Below are 8,032 nucleotides of genomic sequence, written 5' to 3'. Positions count from 1 at the left end.
TGGGGCACGCAAGACGTTACTTCTACATCTTTCGACGAGTCTCTACCAAGAAATTCTCAATCCAGTCACAAATTTCGCTTAAGAGGGGTAGGACATCAAACGGGCCGACTTGGAGCAGAAGTGGCACCACAGGACATTATATTTTCTACTGTCTATACTTTCACAAATAAATTCGTAAAACTTTGTCAGCATGACCAGGAAGGATTCAGGATTCACACTCATACCAGTGGAAGTGCAAAAACAAAACAAAATTATTTTTTTAGATATGAAATTTCATCATTTTTTCACTTACTGTTCGCTGCATTTGTTGCTATAGGTACACTTTTCTTCACAAGTAAGAGAGATTCTTTGATGAATTTTGCACAGCATACAAACCATACTTACAGTGTATGAAACTCTAGAATTTTCCAAATCTATTAAAAACTATGGTAAAAATTGAGATAACTAACTACAAAATTTGATTTTTTTCTAAACAAAAAGTTTAAAACATAACAGTTCATTCATATTTCATAAATTAAATAGATTCTAGAGTTTCAGACATCTGTAAGTATGGTTTGTATACTGTGCAAAATTCATCGAACAGTCTCTCTTACTTACGAAGAAAATTTTACCTATAGCAACAAATGCAGCCAGTAGTAAGCGAAAAAAATGATGAAATTTCACATGTTAAAAATATTATTTTGTTATGTTTTTGAACTTCCGATGCTATGAGTGTGAATCCAGAATCCTTCCTGGTCATGCTGACAAAGTTTTATGAATTTACTTGTAAAAGTATAGACAGTGGAAATTAAAATGTCCTGTGGTGCCTCTCCTGCTCCAAGTCGGCCCTTTTGACGTCCTACCCCCCTTAATAAATCACAGATAGTAATTTCATTAAAAAACGTTAGTGTAGAACTGAGTACAATGCTTTTCAGAAATGAAGAAATACCGAATCTACCTAACTGCCTTGGCGCTTGGATTTCAGAAGTAGTGTGATAAAAGCGGGAGTTTGGTTTCGAATGAACGGTGTTGTCGTCTGCTGAAAGTTGGCAGCACTGATGTTTTAGGGGGAGGCAATGTAGCGTTATTTATTACAAGTTCCATTTCGAAATTACTGTCCATTTCGAGGTGTAAGTTGACATGGATAGATTTTGTCCATACTCGTGCCAGTAACAAAAAACTAAAGTAGTTCCTACAGTTTCTACGCTTGCTACGTAATAGTTACAGATAAGATTTCCACTCAGATGTCTGCCGTTAAACTGTGATGATTTTATTGCAGCCTCTTGCAAGCCGGGACTGACAGTTGCAGATTGCTTTCACTTCGCACAATACGATGCCAGGCCGCAAGGCCGACCACCGAACGGCCGCCTTTCACTGCGAAGCCCGCGGCCAGGCTCCCTGCCAGCAGCCGCGCCACTCTGGTGCTGTCTGCAATCCGACAGGGAACAGGAAGCAGCATCTCGCTATACAAGTTTGACTACGTTCGCTCACATTCATCTGTCGACAGCACTAGCTGCGTAGAGCAGTTTTTAGCTGAACTTTCTCGGAAGATTTGGACTGTTTTCCAAGCTGGGACTCGAACATTAATCTGTGGCAGTGTGCGGCGGTGATGTACCGATGCCATCAGCTGTGCTCGCCTCGTGGCTAGACATAAAGCCAAAGGCTGACTCGGCGGTATCTCTCCCCCGTGTCTCCTCCGTCGCAGTTCAGCCGGTATCTGCCGTAGCCTTTCTACTACGGTTATCAGTCCATTGAGTGATTTAAGTGAACCTCTCAGGCGGATATGGAGAAATAGGAAAAAAACGCCAGCAGACTGAAGCCTGGATCGGCCATGTGGTTTGTGTGACGTTTCAGTTCGTACAGCGATACTAGCGAATTAGAAGATCAAGAACAAAATTCAAATTACGTTCTAGGACACTGTTTTAATTTCAATTTTCTTTTTCATTTTGTATAAGGAACGTGTTGAAATCTTTGTCTGTGTACAGCAATGTCACTAAATGATCATAATACTTTATGGATAGGTCTCTTTCAACGAACGAAAACAAAACGAAGTACGTATTTCAGCAGATCGCTGCCATATTTAGGCGCATGCATGAATATGTTGTTGTTTTTTTCGTTGTTCATGTGATCAGTTCGCAGACTGGTCTGACACAGCTCTCTACACTACTCTATCCAGTGCAAGCCTCTTCATCTCCGAATAACTATTGCAACCTATAGTCTTCTGAATCTGCTTACCGCATTCATCTCTTGGTCTCTCTCTACAACCCACTTCCCACCAACACCAAATGTTTGATCCATTGAGGCTTCAGAATGCTTTCTATCAACCTATCCCTTCTTTTAGTCAAGTTGTGCCACAAACTCCTTTTTTCCCCAGTTCCATTCAGTACCTCCTCTTTAGTTACATGATCTACCTATATAATCTTCAGCATTCTTATGTAATTCCACATTTCAAAAGCTTTTGCTCTCTTCTTGCTGAACTATTTATCGTCTGCGTTTCTCTTCCATACAAAGCAACACTCCAAACTAACACCTTCAAATGAGACTGCCTAACTTACATCTATATTCGATGTTAACAAATTTCTCTTCTCCAGAAAAACTTTTCTTGTCGTTTCCATTCTACATTTTACATCCCCTCTACTTTGGCCATCATCAGTTATTTTACTCTCTATATAGCAAAACTCATTTACTACTTTTAGTGTCTCGTTTCGTAATCTAATTCCCTCAGCATAACTTGATTTAATTCGACTACGTTTCATAAGCTTTGTTTTGCTTTTGTTGATGTTCACCCTTACATCCTTCTCTCAAGACACTGTCTATTCCCTTCAACTACTCTTCCAAGTCCTTTGCCGTTTCTGACAGAGGAGCTTCCGCTACTGGGAATGTGTTCCAAGAGAATCAATTCGATTATTTGATAATATTATTAATTAGCGAACCCGGTAGCGCTTCGAAATTGCTAAACACGTATGGGAATTGGATATGCGTTCTAATCTCCCTCTCGTCCCCTCTCTCTATCACTCTCCTCCTACCCCTCCCTCTGTCCATCTCCTCCTCCTCTGTCTCTCTCCATCACCTTCCCCTCGCTCCCTGCTCATCACTTATCCACATTCTCTCTATCCATCTTCTCCTCACTCATCACTCTGTCCATGTCCTCTTTCACCTTCTTTATACCCACTTTCTCCCCCCTTCTCTGTCCATCTGCTCCTTACCCTTCTCACTGACCTTATTTGTTGTTATTGCAAACGGAACTTTGATTGAGAATAGAAGTCAAAATGAAATGGTAAATTGGTTGATGTCTTTAGCACACGGGTTATGTAAGGGACCTTTACAGCCGCTGTATCTGTGAGGATAGTAAGTTTAAAGACAGTATTTCGCATGGTTTTAATCTACGAACAGGTATGATTATAAAGCTAGCCATAAACACGACTTAGTCAGTCAATCATTTAGTTGGTCGAGAAGGAAATAATCCATCCGAAACTTTCCTTGAATTAGTGTGAATCAAAGCAAAACAATTTCAGTAGAATCAATAATTTATTGGATTGAAATAAATCGGAAAGCAATCGTTAGTGTCTTTAATGCGTTCATCGCAACGCTTTGTGATGAATGATATTCTTTTGACTTTCCGTCCGGAGAGAAAACGAATAGCGCCGATGGTTTACCGACTCTCGAGCACGCCACGTATGATTCCCCATGCGAAAAACACGGGAATTCAAAGTTCATTGCACACACTTTTAACGACTGGCCTTGCGATTTATTAATCGTCATTGCGAATGCAAGGCGAACAGGAAACTGTACACGCTTAAATTGGACTTCGGTTGAAATCAGTGGTATTCTTGGAATTAGAACATCCTCGCCTTCGTACTTTCCTATGGATATCGTTGTTTCAGTCGTGGTGCTCATCAGGTTCTTAATAGCGACTCTAGGTCCACTGCATAGTTTCGTTGGTTCAGATTGCGTAACATGATCCAATGAATTTAGGAATTCAGTAGATAATTGACTTCATCTGGATCGGCAATGGAATCGATCGAATGAAATGAACGTAATTGGCCAGCGATGTGACTATGGTCCAAATGGCTCTGAGCACTATGGGACTTAACATTTACGGTCATCAGTCCCCTAGAACTTAGAACTACCTAAACCTAACTAACCTAAGGACAGCACACAACACCCAGCCATCACGAGGCAGAGAAAATCCCTGACCCCGCCGGGAATCGAACCCGGGAACCCGGGCGTGGGAAGCGAGAACGCTACCGCACGACCACGAGATGCGGGCGATGTGACTATGAATAGTTAGTTCAAATCGTGTATGTCCTTGTTTTTCGCTTCCAATATTTCGGCACCACATTAGTGGCACCTTTTTTTTTTTTTTGGAAATAAACCACGAACTAAAATCAATTTAATGTTTGCGACACACAAAGCTACCACGAAACGACAGCAGTTCAGTCTTTGCTGCACACTAGAGATATGATCACCACCGGTAACACATGTTTGACCGTCTAATGCCGATGTTACAAATGATTTTGTGCGTAAGCTCCAACTGAGCGAGTGAAACTCGACTAGAGTCCATCAGCGTAGCCCGCATGCGCCTGTGGTGTGCGAGTGAGACCGCTAGTATGCTTCTCTAACTTTGGCAAATGTTGCCGAAGTTTACAGACACTACTGAAAGCTGCGTGAGCGCATGTACACCCGGCTGGCATAGCCGCGTGAACCACGCGTATTTTACCCACCCGCACTCACTTGCATACTGGCTACGAATTTACAGTGTGCGAAGGGCTTCGCTTAGCACCACGCTTGGGCGAAATTTATGCGAATGAGAAATAGCTCAACGAATACAGACATAAATTACTATATGTTATTTGTGAAGGGGCAGATGTGGACTCTGACCACAATCTATTGGTTATGAACTGTAGATTAAAACAAGAAACTGCAAAAAGGTGGGAATTTAAGGAGATGGGACCTGAATAAACTGACTAAACCAGAGGTTGTACAGAGTTTCAGGGAGAGCGTAAGGGAACAAATGGCAGGAATGGGGGAAAGAAATACGGTAGAAGAAGAATGGGTAGCTTTGAGGAATGAAGTAGCGAAGGCAGCAGAGGATCAAGTAGGTAAAAAGACGAGGGCTAGTAGAAATCCTTGGGTAAGAGAAGAAATATTGAATTTAATTTATGAAAGGAGAAAATATAAAAATGCAGTAAATGAAGCAGGCAAAAAGGAATACAAACGTCTCAAAAATGAGATCGACAGGAAGTGCAAAATGGTTAAGCAGGGATGGCTAGAGGATAAATGTAAGGATGTAGAGGCTTATCTCACTAGGGGTAAGATAGATACTGCCTACAGGAAAATTAAAGAGACCTTTGGAGAAAGGAGAACCACTTGTATGAATATCAAGAGCTCAGATGGAAACCCAGTTCTAAGCAAAGAAGGGAAAGCACAAAGATGGAAGGAGTATATAGAAGGGCTATACAAGGGCGATGTACTTGAGGACAATATTATGGAAATGGAAGAGGAAAATAGATGAAGATGAAATGGGAGATATGATACTGCGTGAAGAGTATGACAGAGCATTGAAAGACCTGAGTCGAAACAAGGCCCCGGGAGTAGACAGCATTCCATTAGAACTACTGACGGCCTTGGGAGAGCCAGTTCTGACAAAACTCTCCCATCTGGTGAGCAAGATGTATGAGACAGTACCCTCAGACTTCAAGAAGAATATCATAATTCCAATCCCAAAGAAAGCAGGTGTTGACAGATGTGAAAATTACCGAACTATCAGTTTAATAAGTCACGGCTGCAAAATACTAACGCGAACTCTTTACAGACGAATGGAAAAACTAGTAGAAGCCGACCTTGGGGAAGATCAGTTTGGATTCCGTAGAAATATTGGAACACGTAAGGCAATACTGACCCTACGACTTATCTTAGAAGCTAGATTAAGGAAAGACAAACCTTCGTTTCTAGCGTTTGTAGACTTGGAGAAGGCTTTTGACAATGCTGACTGGAATACTCTCTTTCAAGTTCTGAAGGTGGCATGGGTAAAATACAGGAAGCGAAAGGCTATTTACAATTTGTATAGAAACTAAATGGCAGTTATAAGAGTTGAGGGGCATGAAAGGGAAGCAGTGGTTGGGAAGGGAGTGAGACAGGGTTGTAGCCTCTCCCCGATGTTATTCAATCTGTATATTGAGCAAGCAGTAAAGGAAACAAAAGAAAAATTCGGAGTAGGTATTAAAATTCATGGAGGAGAAATAAAAACGTTGAGGTTCGCCGATGACATTGTAATTCTGTCAGAGACAGCAAAGGACTTGGAAGAGCAGTTGAACGGAATGGATAGTGTCTTGAAAGGGGGATATAAGAAGAACATCAACAAAAGCAAAACGAGGATAATGGAATGTAGTCGAATTAAGTCGGGTGATGCTGAGGGTATAAGATTAGGAAATGAAACACTTAAAGTAGTAAAGGAAGCTTGCTATTTGGGGAGCAAAATAACTGATGATGGTCGAAGTAGAGAGGATATAAAATGTAGACTGGCTATGGCAAGGAAAGCGTTTCTGAAGAAGAGAGATTTGTTAACATCGAGTATAGATTTAAGTGTCAGGAAGTCGTTTCTGAAAGTATTTGTATGGAGTGTAGCCATGTATGGAAGCGAAACATGGACGATAAATAGTTTAGACGAGAAGAGAATAGAAGCTTTCGAAATGTGGTGCTACAGAAGAATGCTGAAGATTAGATGGGTAGATCACATAACTAATGAGGAGGTATTGAATAGAATTGGAGAGAAGAGAAGTTTGTGGCACAACTTGACTAGAAGAAGGGATCGGTTGGTAGGAAGTGTTCTGAGGCATCAAGGGATCACCAATTTAGTATTGGAGGGCAGCGTGGAGGGTAAAAATCGTAGAGGGAGACCAAGAGGTGAATACACAAGCAGATTCAGAAGGATGTAGGTTGCAGTAGGTACTGGGAGATGAAGAAGCTTGCACATGATAGAGTAGCATGGAGAGCTGCATCAAACCAGTCTCAGGACTGAAGACCACAACAACAACAACAACAACAACGGTCTTATCACACTTCCTTGGGGTACTACGGAAATTAGATCCGTTGATTTTCTGCCGTTAAGAGTTGTGTTGAGTTCCGTATGGAAGGAAGTCCTGAATCCGGTCGCAAATCTTGTTCGATACTCCATAAGCTCGTAATTTTTTTTTCAGTAAACAGCAGTGTTGGACGGTGTCAAATGCCTTCCTGAAGTCTTCAACCTGAGCGCCGTTGACCACACAGCTACGAATCTCATAGAGGAACAGAGCGAGCCGAGTTTTGTAAGATCTCTGTTTGCGGAATCCATGCTGATGCCTGCAAAGGAGATTTTCGCTCTTCAAAAACATCGTAATTCTTGAGAATAAAACATATTCCATAATTCTATAACTGTTTGACCGTATAGGTCTTTAATTGTGTGCATCTGTCCTAAGGCCTTCCTTGAAAACGGGAATGAACTGCGGTTTTTTCCAGTCACTTCGTTGCCCCAGCAATCTAAAATAAACTGCTGTTAGAGGGGGAGCAAGTCCTTTCGCATAATCTTTACAGGATTTTGTAAGTATTCCATTTTTCACCGGTGCTTTTCCACTGTTACGCAATTGTATTTGTCTTTCTATTCTTCACGCGTGAGGGGCTGTTTCAATTGCAAAATGGCAGCAGACACGTAGTGATTAGGCGAGAATTCGCATACTGTTATTGTACTTCAAAAATGTGAAAGGAGTACCTTTTGACGACGCAATGTATTTAGGTGAACGCGATGATCTCCACGTCAGTCTACGTAGAGTTCTAACTGCGCAAGCCTACAGAGTGGACATGCTTGAATCTTATGAATGCCCTTTTGTCGATGCGGTAAGTGGTGCAAAAGGTGGTGCTTACGTTTCATAAGACAAAAAATAATAAACAGGACTTGTCTTATAGAAGAATAACACTAAAAAATCCAGCACATTCAGTAATAAGCTCTATGTAGCATCCTGAGCTTTATAGTCAACGCCATGTGTGGTGTGCTTTCGCGAGTCTTTGGATTCTAATC

This window comes from Schistocerca piceifrons, chromosome 1 (genome assembly GCF_021461385.2).
Source record: "Schistocerca piceifrons isolate TAMUIC-IGC-003096 chromosome 1, iqSchPice1.1, whole genome shotgun sequence".
NCBI classification, from domain to species: Eukaryota; Metazoa; Arthropoda; class Insecta; order Orthoptera; family Acrididae; genus Schistocerca; species Schistocerca piceifrons.
The sequence above is the reverse complement of the archived record's forward strand: the minus strand, read 5'-3'. Positions refer to the sequence as shown.